Raw genomic sequence first — 17,471 nt, forward strand, 5'->3', positions numbered from 1 at the left:
ACCAGCTCCCTTGGCCTGTAAAGCGAGATGAGCACCACAACCCCAGAGTTGTTTGCGACTGGACTTAACTGTCAGGGGTCCTTTACCTTTTTTCATCATGGCAAGTCTTTATATAGTCACAGGCTAACCAACTGCTACCAATCTGCATAATTTGCCACCAGCTGTTTACTGATCTGCTGTATGAGGGACATTTTAACCACTGAGGACCATTAGAGGATCTGTGTGACCAGAAGACAAGAAAACTTCACAGCAGGCTTAGACAATGTAGTGGTAAGAGAACAAGCAGTGGGCCTTGAGTTTAAATCTAGCCGGTGTAGTGCAGGCCTTGGGAGACCAGGGTTCAAACAAGGAAAGATCCTATTCTTACCCTGTGTATTATCATTAGAGACAGGTGGACTGTCCTGTTGGCTGAAAATATATCTCAACAACAGAAGCTGGCAGTAACACTTGTCATTGTCTACAGTTCTTTAACAATAAGGGTCTTGACATCTTTTGCTTTTGGCTGGATACAGTGGTGCCTCGCAAGACGAAATTAATCCATTCCATTAATCCATTCCTCTTCGTCTTGCGGGTTTTTTTGTCTTGCGAAGCACGGCCTTAACTTCCTTTGGCCTAATCCCATGTTTACCCAAATCAGTCTGATTCAGTTTGGGATCAGGGATTTGAGCAGAGCCGGTGTACAACCCTAGTATTTTTAAACTGCTTTCTGGCTGGAGCTCACAAAGTGCTTTAAATTAAATTATTCCAACCATAGGCATCATTTTTTTTAAAAAAAAAATGTTTACACGTGTGAACCAGCATGTCCTGTTGGATTCAATAGATTTAGCAATTTTTAAAAAGTATCATAGAAGAATAGAGAATAAGAAAAAGTATAAAATAAATGTATGGTGGGAGAGGGGGAGCATTCACAGGCAAACCTTCTTCGTTGCTCCTGTCTCTCATTCTTTGATTTAGTACCACAGAAGTTCAGCCATTGATGCGACATCTTTTCTTTTGATTAGCTGAGCCAGCAGTGCACTGCACTGTCATTCTGCCTATGGAGAATTAAATTTGAGCTCACGAGAACAGGTTTGTTTTGTTCTAAATTAGTTTTTGTTTTGTCTCCTATACACATACTCACCTCGTTGCTGTGCTGATGACATCAAGTGGAATTATGGTGGAATTCAAAGGTGTTTCACAGCCTCTGACAGTTGCAGCAGTGGCGGTTGCTTAATTTTTAATCTGATGAGCCTGTGCTACTAATGTAATGTGCTTGTACGTCTTCGAGTGTTTGTGTATCGTTGCAAAAAAAAGATACTGCAGAACCCTGAAGGTGGAAAAAGAGAAACAGATCAAAAGCAGAAGCAGAAATCACAATGAACACACCTTCATCTAATGAACCTCCTTTAAGAAACAATTGAACCTGTGGTTGTGTTTCTGCAACCACAACCAACTCTGACCAGTTGGAACCAAGCCAGATAATCATCAAAATGACCAGAAGAGAAGAGGAATATCAAGAAGAGTGGAAGAAATTTAAAGACTATTTGAATAAATACTGTAACATTAAAAATTAGAAATTACTTGAAAGTACTAAATAGGTTTAGGATGAAATTAAGAGTTAGTAAAATAACTGAGATTTAGAAGCTTAAGAAAAGTTAATAATTTTTATTTTAATTGGAATATTGTGTATTTCTAATATTGATATTAGAAAGCTGCTACATTTAAATACAAGGAAATTCAGATGGGAGGGCTCAGAGGAAGTCAAAACCATGTTTATGTCGTTAGAAGTTTGAATAACCAATTAATTTGTATTGTCTGGGTGTTTGTTGACATGAATTTTTTTTCCTGTTTTCTTTTTTGTTTATATTTGTGATTTTGGGTTTTTTTTGTTTTTTTCTTGTAGTGTGGGTCATATTTGCAAGAAACTTAATAAAAACTATTTAAAAAAGAGATAATCATCAAAATGATAATCTCTTCTGACAGTGAAAACCAAATTGTAATGCTATTAATCCTAGGTGACTGTGAAAGGGCATGTACATGTTGGAATTAAGAGCTAACTACGGTGACTGCAATGGGATTCTAACTCACGAAATTCTAACTCATGTCTGGACAGAGGAACGTCATCATGAAGAAGATTATACATACCATATCTCTTTGCATGAAGACAATGGATTCGCTGAATCCACATGGCTCATAGCTATTTTATGCTGGACTGAGAGAAAAGGGTGAAGAAGCCCCCAGGTGAAGAAGCCCATTCACATTCCTGCCCATTCACACTCCCATTTCTGTACTGACAAAAACAATAACATTGTTCACTTATACAGGTTACCATATCAGAGACCAGTCTCCCCCAGATGGCGTACCTGAATCCATTGGTTTGGGTCCTATCCTCCAGAGCAGGAGAAAGCAGTCTTGTTCCATCTTCCATGTGACAGTCCTTAAGATACAAGAGGGGCTGTTGCGTGGCAAGTCCCCTCCCCCATGTGAAATGAAGACACTGGACACGTTATTTAAGGTTAATGGGCATAAAAAGGCCACAACTTTATTGATTACAGAATTGAAAGGTATTGGCCTTAGGCATTGGCTCCTATCGACTACCTGGCATGGAGACCGGGAAGGGTTATCCACAAGCCGTGGGAGTCCTGTTGAAGTACGCCAACTAGGATCCCACTGGTGTCACCGCTCGAGGGCGTGCCGGAGGCCCTTACCTCCCTAGGTTTCGGACAAGGCAATGCCCCCTGGAGTCCTCTACCGGACTACCCTTTTCATTGGGGGAAGGTGATGGCGCTTCCTTCCCCCCTTCATTTGCATAGCAATTAACCCCTGCCAATGCCTAACCGCCAATACCGCGGAAGTTGTGACGTTTGCTACGAGGTAGGCGAAAAAACCAAAAGGCTAGAAGTGCGCCAAATTGGAAAAATTCCTACCAGGCCCCTTGCGGTGAGCAACTGAAGTCCATAGCAAGGTCATAGCTAGCTAAGCCCAAAGGGTGGGTGGGATGGGAAAACTGCTCAGCTGGAAAGGGGAAAGAGGGTGGTCCCCGGGCGTGCCTGGCCTTAAATAGGGGCTGTTGTAGTAACTGTGGGAGTAGAATTCCATGTTACAGAGCTGGGTCTTGGGAAATAGAAAGTGGGAATAAAAATTATATCTTCTATCAGATATTCAGCAGGATTGAATGAATATACTTTTAATGATGCACATATGTATTGGCTATGATAATATCATCTGTTCTTCAGAATGGTAAAAATATGGGAGAATAATCTCAGAATCTGTTAATTAGATTCTGTTGCATGTTTTATTTTTCCTGTTCCCACCAACTATTTTTGTATTTTTTGGAAAAATTGAGTAACAATATTTTTTAGAAAAGAATTAGAATCTGTTGTTTGGGTGGAGATTTATGGGGATCTAAGCTTTCCCCCTTCTATGTTGCTATCAACAATTGGACTCGATGGAGTCAACAAAATATTTGTAAATCTGTCCTGTCTTGCAGCATGGGAATGGTAATGAAGTAACTTCACTCTCCTCCCCCACCCCGATTAATTACAAATACGACTGCAATGAAATGACTACCCTGATGCTTGTTATTTTGATCTGGCCAATTATGCAGTCATGGGTCTTCCCACACGTTGATTATTTTAACGTTGTTACCAGCTTTGGGGGGAAGAGCAGTAGGTTATAGATCGACATCAGTAGATACAGTGGTACCTCAGGTTAAGAACTTAATTCGTTCTGGAGGTCCATTCTTAACCTGAAACTGTTCTTAACCTGAAGTAGTCTTTGCTTCTTCCAGTATACAGTGGCACCTCTGGTTACGTACTTAATTCGTTCGGAGGTCCGTTCTTAACCTGAAACTGTTCTTAACCTGAAGCACCACTTTAGCTAATGGGGCCTCCCGCTGCTGCTGCGCCACTGGAGCACGATTTTTGTTCTCATCCTGAAGCAAAGTTCTTAACCCGAGGTACTATTTCTGGGTTAGCGGAGTCTGTAACCTGAAGTGTATGTAACCTGAAGCGTATGTAACCCGAGGTACCACTGTAATCTGTGGAATTAAGTGAAATGGAACCAGAAGTGAGGCTCTTTGAATCCAAAGGTGTATCTACACTTCAGACACCTTCAATCAGAGTCAATATTTGTTCACACTCCCCAGGGATCCCTGATAACTGTCATCTGTGCAACAGATCTCCAGCAAAAGCTCTCCGTGCTCATGCTAAACTACAGTTCCCAAACCCCTTTGGAAAAAGCTATACCTGAACTAGTATATTTTTGTAGTAATAGTTACTCTTTGAGGAATTCCCATATGACGTCAGTTGAAGTATTACTGTCTGGAAATGTTCCCCTACTAGGTCTATCAGTCTCTGTGTGTACATTATTACTTATATCCACACTACAAACATGTTTTGGAAACCCTGTAGAATACGAAATAGAAGCTTAGGTTTTCAAGTTGAGATTGAATTTTTAAATTTTATTTTAAGCAGCAAAATAATATATTTTCTCTCTCTTTGAGAATATAATTGCTATTCATTTCTTTAAGCAGAACTCCACCTTCAATTTATGAAACCTGGATGTTAACATTTAAGGCTACCAATGAGGTAAGCTGGTTTTTCTTGTCAAGTTCACTGCACACAAACATCAATTTTACTCCTTTTCAGGTAAAATGTGTGCCACACTATGCAGGATGATATATTAGCACAGTATGTTTGATTGGTAAGAAATGATAAGTGGAACAGTGGCCCCGCAGGGATCGTCCAAATCATACTAGAATCAAAAGGGTTGAGAGATGACTGCATCTGTGTGACAAAATGGAGCATTCTGGGCCCTCCTGACAAAGAACGAACTGTAAGGTGCCAAGGGATTCAAAATGGGGATTTATTCTGCAGAACCCATGTGCTTTCTGCCATAAAGTACCAAAACAGCTTCCATGTACGGAAGGGGTACTGGCTTCATCTTTCCCACAACACAGCTCTACCTATATAATAAAAAAGAAGGTACGGCAGCTCATTAGCCCAGCCAGAACTAGTGCTGAGCCAAAATATTCAGCTCAACTTTTGGGAGGCTTTTGTGCAGTTGGACAAAAATTCCATCAAAGACTGATTTGCGGGGAGGGGGTCTTAACCCTAATTGTGAGGTAGCTGCATATTTTCCTTACTTTTTCCTTTCCTTTCCTTTTAAACTTACCCCTACTTGGCTTTTTTGTATACAAAAGAAAGAAAGAATCCCTCTACTTCGCCCATTTCTGAATGTGATTCCCTGAATATCCCACACAAATCATCCCACAAAAGTGGTGTAACTGGCACACCTTTAGCCCAAACAGGTGAGACGAGGAACCAGTTCTGGCCTGTGCAATTGTGGAGCCCTCAGTCTGAAGAAGAAGAAGAAGAAGAGTTTGGATTTGATATCCCGTTTTATCACTACCCAAAGGAGTCTCAAAGCGGCTAACATTCTCCTTTCCCTTCCTCCCCCTCAACAAACACTCTGTGAGGTGAGTGGGGCTGAGAGACTTCAAAGAAGTGTGACTAGCCCAAGGTCACCCAGCAGCTGCATGTGGAGGAGCGGGGAATCGAACCCGGTTCACCAGATTACGAGTCCACTGCTCTTAACCACTACACCACACTGAAGCATTTGTCCAGCTCTGGAGTCATGCAGACTGCATGGCTTAACCTTGCCTTCATTACCTGCTTGAGCTGGAACCTGCCTGGCTGCCAGCCCAGTTTCAAGAATATATTTTGCCCCTTGCCCTTGGGGATTTGATCTGCCTGTGCCAGATCCAGACCCCTAGCTGTGTCTTGTCTTGGAGAGTTTTAAAACCTGACACCAAATTAGGCTTCCCACATGTTCCTAATGCACTCATAGAAACAGATCTTCTTATAGGCTGAACTGGTTAATGGCGAAGCCTCATTAACATCCCTGAGGTTATTGGGGTTCTACTTTTGATTGAAATGTGGTGGGAAATAAAAATATAAACTCCTGATGTCACCAGAGAACCCAAATAATATGATGGTTGTTTTGTTGTTATCATTTTTTTATTACAAAGTTATTTTTATGGCTCTGGTTTTGTATCATAAGCTTGTAGGGATTTTAGGAAGGGTTCTTGCTGGGTTTTTGCCATCTAAAGCTCCAGAAAAGATTTTAAATGAATGAATGGATAGGTACATTGTTGATGTTCATAGGTAAAGTAAAAAAAATTCCTTCCAGTAGCACCTTAGAGATCAACTAAGTTTGTTTTTGGTATGAGCTTTCGTGTGCATGCACACTTCTTCAGATAGCATGCACATGAAAGCTCATACCAATAACAAACCTAGTTGGTCTCTAAGGTGCCACTAGAAGGAATTTTTTAATTTTGTTTTGACTACGGCAGACCTACACGGCTACCTACCTATAAATAGGTAAAGTAGCCACTCTAGTAAAATGTTGTCTCCTTGAAGCTGACCCAAAAACTCCAGCTGGTGTAGAAGGCTGCGGTGACACTCCTTTCGAGGTCCTTGCTGCAGGACCACATTCATCCAGTGCTATACCAGCTGCAATGGCTCCTGACGGAGTACAGGGTCAGGTTTAAGGTGCTGGCTTTGAACTTTGAAGCCCTATCCAGCCTAGGATCCTTGTACCTACAGGACCTCCTCTCCTGGTATGCCCCGCGGAGGACCTTACGGTCCGCAAATAATAATATCTTGGAGGTCCCGGGCCTCAAGGAGGTTAAACTGGCCTCAACCAGGACCAAGGCCTTTTCGCCTTTGGCCCCAGCCTGGTGGAATGCTCTATCGCAGGAGACCAGGGTCCTGTGGGACTTGATATACTTCCACAGGGCCTGCAAGACAGAGCTGTTCTGCCTGGCCTTCGGTCCGGGCCCAGTTTGACGCCCCTTTATGGGACCCTGGAAGTTACCTCTTCGGCCCGTTTATCAGCTCATGTGGGACCAATATGGATAGCTGGCCCTGATGAATACTTGAGGTTCCCGACCCCTGTGGTTGTAATTTCATGGGCAGTCATTTAACTTTATCCTGATTCTAATTTTTAAACTGTATTTTAATCAATTGTTTGATTGTGTTTTAATGTATTTGACATTTGATGTTAGCCACCCTGATGTTAGTCTTGGCTTGGGAGGGCGGGGTATAAATAAAAAATTACTTACTTACTATTTGATGTTTGTGGTTTCCAAAATATTCAGGATTCTTTGCATTCCACAAGGAAAGTGTTGTTTTTTTTTATAAACTGCATTGAAAATTTCCATATTTTGAATATGCTCCAGGAATAATTGTCCCTGTCTAGGTATGGGCTGGCAATGCATGGAAACAGCTTCCCACAAGCATATCTCTTACAAATGCTCATGTAAACAGGTGAGAAATGCTCCTGGTCTCACAAACCTGAGAAAGAACAAAATCTCTGCCAACAGGCCATGGACTTCCCACAAATCTAGCTTGCAGAAGCTCCAAGCATGGACAGGCTAGAAGAAAATTTATGTGTGATCAGCTGTTTGGGAGGGGGAGCTGAATTCTGTCCCCCTCTCTCCTCCCTTCCAAACAGCTATTTGGCATAACTGATGCTTTCTAAAAGTACTCCTCATGTGCAGTCCTGGCAGTTGCACAACTGTGTTACTGGATTAGGACTAATGTACTTTGGTATAATTACAGCATACCCATGTGTGTGTTTACCCCTTGTGTTCCATGATGCTTACTCCTAGATAAAGTCTGCATAGGATTTCAGCTGTAGTCCATTTTCATATTTAATAAAGAACTTTATTTTTCAATTAAATCCATGTGGTTTTTGTAGCCTCCAAGGCTTTTTCTGATATGTCCCTTTCGAACCTTTGTTGCCCATATAAAAATCTTCCTACAATATTTACTGCTGTTTCTATGAGTGGTTTGGCATCAGGTGTGCTGAACTGAAAATACTGTAATAGATTGGGCTGACATTATACGACTTAAGGTCCCAGTACTTCAGCAGAATTGCTGCCCAACTTTCCATATTCAGAAAATATATCTGCATTTTATCTTCTGGGTTTATTGTATCCATTTTAGTACTTTAACCTTTGTCATTTGACTCCATTAAACTCCATGGATTCTTCAGCTGTTTCTGAGGGAAGAGATTTCTTACCTAGGACGCTGAACATTTTATAGTGTTCTGTAATTGTAGCATTTTATTTAAGGGTATTATAAGCAACACATAAGTCTGCCATAACTGAGGCTTTTTCAGCTGTTTGAATTAATGCAAATTCTGTTACCATTATATTTTATAAACAGGGCATAAAAGAATGTTCCAAGTGAAACAGAAGCGGAGAACTCTGCGATCATGCAATTTTCCTCAGATTTATTGCCTGTGAGTCTCTGTGTAAATTCTAGCAATTTCACAAATTGGAAATGGCTCCACCACATTGTCTTCTGTATTTATAAAGGGGTTCATAATTACCAACATTCTTTTTCAGAGCCCTTTAGATATAGGCAGCTCTTATTTATTACATGCTTGCTTTTTAAAATACATTTTGCACTGAATATGTATCAGTTTGCCTTAGTCAATGTTAAGATTCATTTTGCCATGTGTCAGTGTGATTATCCAGCAGATAAACAGTATTGTGAATAAAAGCCTTTATATACTCCCCGTTCCTCTCAAATTGAGCTCATTGAAGCTGGTCTTCAGGAACAGGAAAAGAGGGGGAAATCAAAACATCACATGGTTGGATAGCCTGTTTAAGAGGTTTTGCTGAGATGCAAACTAAGGGTGCAGGGAATATTTGTGCATTTCATTATGGGGAGCAGAACAAACATTTGGGGGTATTTCCAATGTTTCCCCTCCTTGCTCATCTTGTTCACTGTCTGGATTGCCTCCTGATCTGCAACATCTTTGCCCAATTGACTTCTATTTAGTGGCATTTATATATTTTTCTTTCTAGGGGGGTGATGTCAAGATGATATCTCAAAGGGAGTTAACCCACTCCAGCCTGCCTCTCTCACAAGTTCCTCTCTTCTATCCATCATCTCTCTATATGTATTTTCATTTATCCAAAATTTATCTTCATAAATCAAAACATATGCATAAGTTAATAGAGTACTATTAAAAATTAACAGTCATAAAGAAAGCAAAGGAGGAAGGAAATTAAAAGAAAAGAGAGGTTCCCGCTTTTCTATCTGCCAATTATTTGTATATCAATTATTCAAAATATTTAACCTTTACACTCCAAAAATATCCAGCTTTTCCCCATTTTGCTAGATGGTAATCCCAGATTTTCTTCCCGGGCACCCAGAATTCACAAACACATTCTTTATCATGGTCCAAAGACCCACAAAAACAATTTCAAGAGCCAAGTACAACAGAAATATGGAAAAGTCGTTTACTAGACAGTCACTCAGAATCCATCTTTTCTCAATCAGGAAGTCCAATTCATTTATGTATTGTTATCTTCAAGTGTCCAAAATAACCTTTTTCCATTTCCTTGTGGCAAAACCTCTGACACATTTTGATGGAAGTAAGAAACAGTGTTTCTGCAAATTATTAAACTGCCAGAGGAACTTCCCAGGGCTGGTTCCATGTTTTTTGGGTACTCTGGACTCCTTGCTATAGAATTGCCCCTTATTTATTGAGGGAAGACAAAGTGAAAATATGGCTGGGGATGGTAAAGGGAAGCAGACAACACAAGAACAGATAAGTCATGCTCACTTGATTCAAGGCCTGCTCATCTTGTAGTCCTTGAAAGTGCAGGTTAACAGCAGTAGCTCAAGGAAAGATAGGTGCTCACAATTGTTATGATATCAGGAGCCATTATGCCAACCTCACTCTCAGCTCAAGCCTACTTGCATGCTAAGAAAGCAAGGGACCCCACGTAATATGATGAACATTTTACTAGTCTAGTGTTTATATCTAAATTCTCTCTCTTGCTCTCTTGTTTGTTTGTTTGTTTGTGTGTGTGTGTGTTTGTTTATTTTTTGTACTGCCTTTCCCCCCAAAATCACAGGGCAGTTTACAATACAAAAGCACAAAAAGGAAGTTCGTAAATCGGGTCCTCCCTTAAAGAGGGCATGTGTTGTGTTGGGACCTGGCAACCTGTGTTGTGGGTGGGTATGTTTGGATAACCACAAGACCCGATTGGTAGGTTCCTTGATGCAGGGTTCAGTCAGGCCAATGGGGCACAGGCTAAATGGATCAAGGGATCTATATATACCTATGCACATGACCCAGAGCTTCCTCTTTCGGTGCCTGCATTGGAACACCAACAATGTGTTCGCTGCGAGCCGAGAGAGAGAGCGATCTACTTTGATGATTCAGGGACTTGATGGTTTGGTCAACCCTTGTGCCCGTGCCTCAGTCCAGGGAGGGCATTTGGGTGGCGGAGATAGCCTGCTCCCGGCTTTCCACTTATCCAGGTGTTCACCCTAGGCTCACCTATGCTGGTGCCCTGGGTCAGCGCTACCTGCAACGGTGCAGGGAGCTACTCAAACCAGAGCCTATGCAACCACTCACTTGCTGTAATCAATAAAGTTGTGGCCTAAATTCTGCCAAAAACCAAACCAAAATTTGAGTCTTGTGTGAATTTATTTATGGGGGGGGGGTTAAGGGTCTCAACACGCAAAAACAAACAAAAACAATACCCCCCACAGTTTAAAAGGCCACAGGTTGTTTAATTAGCCAAAGGCCTGAGAACTACTTTTGCTTGGTGCCTAAAGATATGTACTGAAAGCACCAGACAAGTCTCCCCAAGGAGAGCATTCCACAAATGGGGAGCCACTGCAGAAAAGGCCCCATCTCATCCTTTGGTTCTCTCATGAAGGACGCATACAAAGAAGGGACTCAGTTGCTGATCGCAGGGTCTAGGTCGGTTCATATGGGGAGAGGTGATCCCTTAACCTCTTTGTTGCTGATCTGGAGGTAGCCATTTTTGATCAAAGCAGCTCAAAAAAGAAACTCCAATATAAAATTGTCAAATTACAACTAGGGCCAGCCCAAACGTTAGGCAGAATGGGAGACCGCCTCGGGCACTAGCACTGCTAGGAATTTAATCATCTTCTTATAATGAATTATTGCTGTTGTGATTGGTCATTTATTTATTTGCATAAATCTAAGCTTAAACCTAGTTGTCATACATCGTACTTTGGGCAGTTCAGTTCCATCAGACCTCACAGTTGACAGTTTTTCTCTCTGTGCGGGCATTTATAAACACTTCTGCAACATCTGATGGAGACTCTAGGCATTGAAACCTTACATCATAATACATTTTCAGGCACCATAGGACTATTGCTGCCACATTCTAGCTTCTTTCCTGTTTGGGCCCTTCTATGTTTAGTAAAGACTTCAGTTGCTAATGACGTTCTGTTCTCACTCAATGAATTCTGATTATTTCTCCCTCTGTGAATTCTTTTGCGTGAAGCAAGTTTGCTGCTCCCACTGCAGCTCTTTTCCATGGTGTGGGTCCTCTGTATAAGCTGTAATTGCAAAACGGAAACCTCTTCTCATTCGCGATAAATGTTTCTTATACTTAAGGTGAAATTCAGTTGATCACCAGTACAGATCGCAAAAATGTATAAAACCGGGTCAAATATATGTTGGAAATGTAAAGAAAAAGAAGGAACTTTTTGTCATATGTGGTGGGAATGTAGAGAAATTTTTAAAAATTGGGAAATGAATTGAATTGTAAAAAATGTTTTAAGTGACATTTGTAAAAAAAACCAAAAGCATTTTTGTTAGCGATTGTAGGACAAGACCTGCCAAGAAAAACAAAGAATTTATTTATGTATGTTACAACAGCAGCAAGAGTCACAACAAAAGAACAGTGCCAAGAAAAATTGATGAGTTGTGCAGAGTTGGCTAAATTGGCACATAAATTGTGAGACAAGGACAACTGTGGCTTTAAGGAAGAATGGGAGCTTTTTACAAACTATCTAAAAAGACAACAAAATGAACTGGACTCCTTGGCAGGTTTTGAATAAACATACACAAATTTATTGGTTGATAACATGTTAGATAGATAATGTGAGGATGTGTAAAATTTTATAACATGCAGAGAATAATATGTGCTGAGAAATCAGAGAGAGGAGCTGAGGAAGTCCCTGGTGGGGTGGGGAGGGATGGATGGAAGGGAGGGAGGGAGGGAGGGAGGAAAGGGGGGAAATGATGTACATGGAACTGGTGGAAATGACCGGCAGAATCCGAGACCAGGGAGAAGAGTCGGTGGAGGAAGATTGGAAGAAATTTAAAGACTATCTACAGAAACATTGTAAAATTAATGAATGTTAGAAGGATGTTGGAATGAAGTTATGTGGTTTTAGCAGAAATGTTATAAAGGTTTAGGAAAAAACAGACTGTTAATTGCTGAAAGGAGGGAAAGTAAAGTTACATTATATTAAGATAAATTACAGGACAAAAATTGGAAAAGATGGAAAGGATTTGCTGAAATAGTTAACCGAACCAGAATACAAAAAAGGGAGGTGTGAGGAGGTCAAGGAAACAAGCAAATGAAAGATAAGTTATGGGAAGGTTTGATGTGTTTTTTAATTGTTTTATTTTTCTGTTCTTTTTTTCTTTTTCTTTTTTTCCTTACTGTGATGTGCTGTTTTGTTTTTGTTTAATATGGTGTTTTTACTTTTTCTTTTTGTAACTTTTAAAATTTTAATAAATATTATTTTCACACAAAAAAAGAAAGGGGGGAAATGATGTATGGTTATATGGTTTGCTAATTTGTTATGTTGAAATTGCTAATAAAAATATTTTTTTAAAAAAACTGGAAGATCTAAAATATATATATATATTCAGTTGATCAAATTCAGCATTTGTCCTGGAAATTTGTCTTCTCCCCATCTGCCACTGCCACCTTATTCTTCAGAGATCTCCCAGATTCAGCATAACATATTGGTATTCCTCAATAAGCGAGCAGGATTGAAAACATTAATCCTTATCTCTGGATCTGCTGCAGGTGTTGTGCAGGGAGAGTCCCAGAGAGGCAGGAACAGGTTCTTAAATAGGGAGAAATAAAGACTCACTTGACTTGCAAAAATAAAAAAGGAGTATATAGGCACCAGCCTGTCACTCAAGGGAAACTACAAGACATGGGGAACTAGGCTTGCAGGAGGTGTTTTAAATAAGCAGCTAAGTTCTGTGCTTTTAGGGCATTGAAATCTCTTCAGAGTTTCCGTGAAAGTAAGAAACAGTTTGACTGACTTTAGCTGAAGTCTTGGTATTGCTCGCTTGGAATAGCAATGAAACATGTCAAAGGCCAGTCATTCCTAGAGCTCGAGCTACTATGCTATTCCTGCACACAGATTTCCAAGCTGCACTTTGAAACCTATATGGAAGCCAGCAACCTTGATCCATTTGAGGAGCCATTGTTGTACAGACCCTGGAGGCTGAAGGGAAGATCATTACACATATTGCTCGTCTGCTGACTTAAGCAGAATGAAATTATCTGGTCTTTCAAGGCAACAAGAGCTCCATTTTGTAGTCAAGGCCTGAGGCACGGTGATCCACAAACCTCCTTTCTCTAAACCAGAGTTATTATCAATGCCAATACTAAATGCGTAGCAATGCCACCTTTTTAAAATGCTCTAATAACAATTAATAATTCTAATAATAATTCTAAAAATCTGGATAAGCCACAGGATATTAGTAGTGAGCACTTGACAAGCAGAGAGAGATCAGTTTAGCTAAATTTGAAGGTGGTCTCATATATAAATAGAACACTGAAGCTGGAATATAACACTCTGAACCTGCCTAGCTGGATATATTACAGCATTAAGATTTTATTATGTTTAGAAGGAGGGAGGCATGCAATGTCTACTGTTTTGCCAGGAGGAGAAACTTCATTGCTTCATGCTTGGTTTGGTACTGAGGAAAGGGTCGTCTCTGCAAACTTTTTTTTCCTTGTTGGGAACAATAATCTCTGAGGGCCTTGGTGGTGGTAGTGGCTGCTAGTGTTATTTATTGAATTTCTTACCTGTCCTTCACCATCAGTTCCCAAGGCAGCTTACAATATAAAAATGTAAAAACTTCCCTATACCTTTAAAGCACATTCAAAATGCATTTTCATTCTGTAAGAATTCTGGGAATTGTAGTTTGTTAATGGTTGCTGAGAATTTCAACTCCACGAGGGGTAAACTACAGTGCCCAGAATTCTTTGAGGGAAAGAATGTGCTTTAAATGTATTTAAAGTCATTCTGGATTCACATCTGTCTATGGAGGCACAGGTCAATTCTGTGTCCAGGGCAGCTGTTTATCAGCTCCATCTGGTACGCAGGCTGAGACCCTACCTGCCCGCAGACTGTCTTGCCAGAGTGGTGCACGCTCTGGTTATCTCTCGCTTGGACTACTGCAATGTGCTCTATGTGAGGCTACCTTTGAAGGTGACCCGGAAACTACAACTAATCTAGAATGCGGCAGCTAGACTGGTGACTGGGAGCAGCAGCCGAGACCATATAACACCATTCTTGAAAGACCCACACTAGCTCCCAGTACGTTTCCGAGCACAATTCAAAGTGTTGGTGCTGACCTTTAAAGCCCTAAACGGCCTCGGTCCAGTATACCAGAAGGAGCATCTCCACCTCCATCATTCTGCCTGGACACTGAGGTCCAGCGCCAAGGGCCTTCTGGTGATTCCCTCGCTACAAGAAGCCAAGTTACAGGGAACCAGGCAGAGGGCCTTCTCAGTAGTGGCACCCGCCCTGTGGAATGCCCTCCCATCAGATGTCAAAGAGAAAAATAACTACCAAACTTTTAGAAGACATCTGAAGGCAACCCTGTTTAGGGAAGCCTTTAATGTTTAATAAAGGTAAAGGTAAAGGTACCCCTGCCCGTACGGGCCAGTCTTGACAGACTCTGGGGTTGTGTGCCCATCTCACTTAAGAGGCCAGGGGCCAGCGCTGTCCGAAGACACTTCCGGGTCACGTGGCCAGCGTGACATCGCTGCTCTGGCGAGCCAGAGCCGTACACGGAAACGCCGTTTACCTTCCCGCTAGAAAGCGGTCCCTATTTATCTACTTGCACCCGAGGGTGCTTTCGAACTGCTAGGTTGGCAGGCGCTGGGACCGAAAGACGGGAGCGCACCCCGCCGTGGGGATTCGAACCGCCGACCTTTCGATCGGCAAGCCCTAGGCGCTGAGGCTTTTACCCACAGCGCCACCCGCGTCCCGAATAATGTTTAATAGGTTATTGTATTTTAATATTTTGTTGAAAGCTGCCCAGAGTGGCTGGGGAAGCCCAGCCAGACAGATGGGCTGGATATAAATAAATTATTATTATTATTATTATTAAGGTTTTATGTGTACGCAGCCTTAGTTAGTTAGACCGTGTGCAGAGGAAGGCCATCAAGGTGATCAAGGGTCGACAAACCAAGCCTTGTGAGGAATGGTTGAGGGAGCTGGGTACGTTTAGCCTGGAAGAGAGGAGACTGAGAGGAAATATGATAGACATCTTCAAATATCTCAAGGGCTGCCACGTGGAAGATGGAGCAAGGTTGCTTACTCCTGCTCTAGAAGTAGACCAATGGATTCAAGTTGCAAGAAAGGAGATTCCAACTATTATTATTATTATTATTATTAAATTTTATTTATACCCCGCCCTCCCCGGCCAGAGCTGGGCCAGTAAAATTACAATAAAAACATAATAGAAAAAATAAACAAACCCAATTTAAAATGCAGGTCAAAATACAATTTAAAATGCAGCCTCATTTTAAAAGTAGCCCATAGATCAAAACCATAAGGGGAGAGAAACATAAGGGTCAGACTGAGTCCAAACCAAAGACCAGGCGGAACAGCTCTGTCTTGCAGGCCCTGCAGAAAAATTTCAAGTCCCGCAGGGCCCTAGTCTCTTGTGACAGAGCGTTCCACCAAGTCGGGGCCAGTACTGAAAAGGCCCTAGTTGAGACCAATCTAACCACCTTGCGACTTGGGACCTCCAAAGTGTTGTCATTTGTGGACCTTAAGGTCCTCCGCTGGGCATACCAGTAGAGGCGATTCCATAGAACTTTCTAACAGTAAGACCTGTTTGACAGTGGAACACACTCCCTTGCGAGGTTGTGGGTTCTCTTTCCTTAGAGGTTTTTACGCAGAGGTTAGATGGTCATCTGCCATGGATGCTTTAGCTGAGATCCCTGCATTGCAAATGACATTTCATGTTGCACCAGATTTGGCTCAATGGCAGTCAGTCTTGAACACAGTTTGGAATAGGAGTCATATATGTCGGCATAGCTTCCTCCACCTATTTATATTTTAGATTGCTCAGCTAAATGCTTATTTCTTGTTTTTTCAAATGAACCACTGTGGCCGATTCATGAGAACCACCAAACTTTAAAAACTGCAGGTGACAATCTGAGAGCTGTAGGCACAATCAACTACAGAGTAATTGAGCAGGGTAGCAATGTAGGGAAGACATGTTTTTTGCCAAAGCACCATGCCAAGCTATGAAAAGCTTCTGTTAAGACTTTAGTGTGCTTTGAGCTTCTACTCCAGAACACTGACTCTTCAAAATCTATTGTGTGCTAACTTCCTGGTTCTGGGAACGTAACGACAGAGCAATGCTACTGAAGTGAAGCACTATGTTTACGAAGGTAATCAATAGCATGATTAACTTGGTAAAGTAGAAGGCTGATCAATCTTATTATTGATCAGTTTAACAAATGCATTAGAGTGTCTGTGTAGTATGGCTACATGTGTCAATGGCAGGCTACATGCGCATTGAACTAGTCAAATTGTCTTGCTATAGATGCACATAGTATTGAACAGAACAAGAGCCAAAGGCATCAGAAATTTGTTCGTTTACTTGTTTGTTTGTTTGTTTTGTTTAAACATTTCCATTATGTCACTCACTGTCAGTTTTCAAGGTGGTTTCAAATACTGGAAGTAAAAGTTGGCTCAGCATTCCTTCAGTTTATCTGTTCATGCAGCAATTACCGCATATGCGGATGGCGCTGTGAGTTAAACCACAGAGCCTAGGACTTGCTGATCAGAAGGTTGGCGGTTCAAATCCCCGTGACAGGGTGAGCTCCCATTGCTCGGTCCCTGCTCCTGCCAACCTAGCAGTTCGAAAGCACGTCAAAATGCAAGTAGATAAATAGGTACTGCTCCGGCGGGAAGGTAAACGGCATTTCCATGTGCTGCTCTGGTTCGCCAGAAGCGGCTTAGTCATGCTGGCCACATGACCCGGAAGCTGTACACCAGCTCCCTCGGCCAATAAAGCGAGATGAGCGCCGCAACCCCAGAGTCAGTCACAACTGGACCTAATGGTCAGGGGTCCCTTTACCCTTTACCTTTATTGCACAGCAAGCAGCACGCTGTTCGACAGGAGTCAACAGTTTGCAGATCAACTAGTCTCTTGAGTGGATGTTGTTGTTGTTGTTGTTGTTGATAATGATGATATGTTATTGAACTACATCATACTCAAAGGAGAACCACTGAAATCATGGGCTTAGGATAGTCATGACTAACTTAAGTTCATGGTTCCAATGCAAGCAAAATCCCTGATCTGGACCGTGTGCAGAGTAGAAATGAATTTGCTCTCAACCACAAGAATGAGTTTCAAAGCTG

The 17,471-nt window shown here is 41.6% G+C and overlaps 1 long non-coding RNA gene across 1 annotated transcript; it reads left to right on the forward strand.

The window, feature by feature from the left end:
* Positions 1–210: 210 nt before the first annotated feature.
* LOC309374886 lies at positions 211–4,569 on the forward strand. Its single transcript, XR_014170747.1, has 3 exons — positions 211–270; positions 955–1,068; positions 4,514–4,569. It is a non-coding gene; the product is annotated as an uncharacterized lncRNA (long non-coding RNA).
* The last annotated feature ends 12,902 nt before the right edge of the window (positions 4,570–17,471 follow it).

Source organism: Podarcis melisellensis (assembly GCF_964234715.1).
Source record: "Podarcis melisellensis genome assembly, chromosome: 7".
Lineage (NCBI taxonomy): Eukaryota > Metazoa > Chordata > Lepidosauria > Squamata > Lacertidae > Podarcis > Podarcis melisellensis.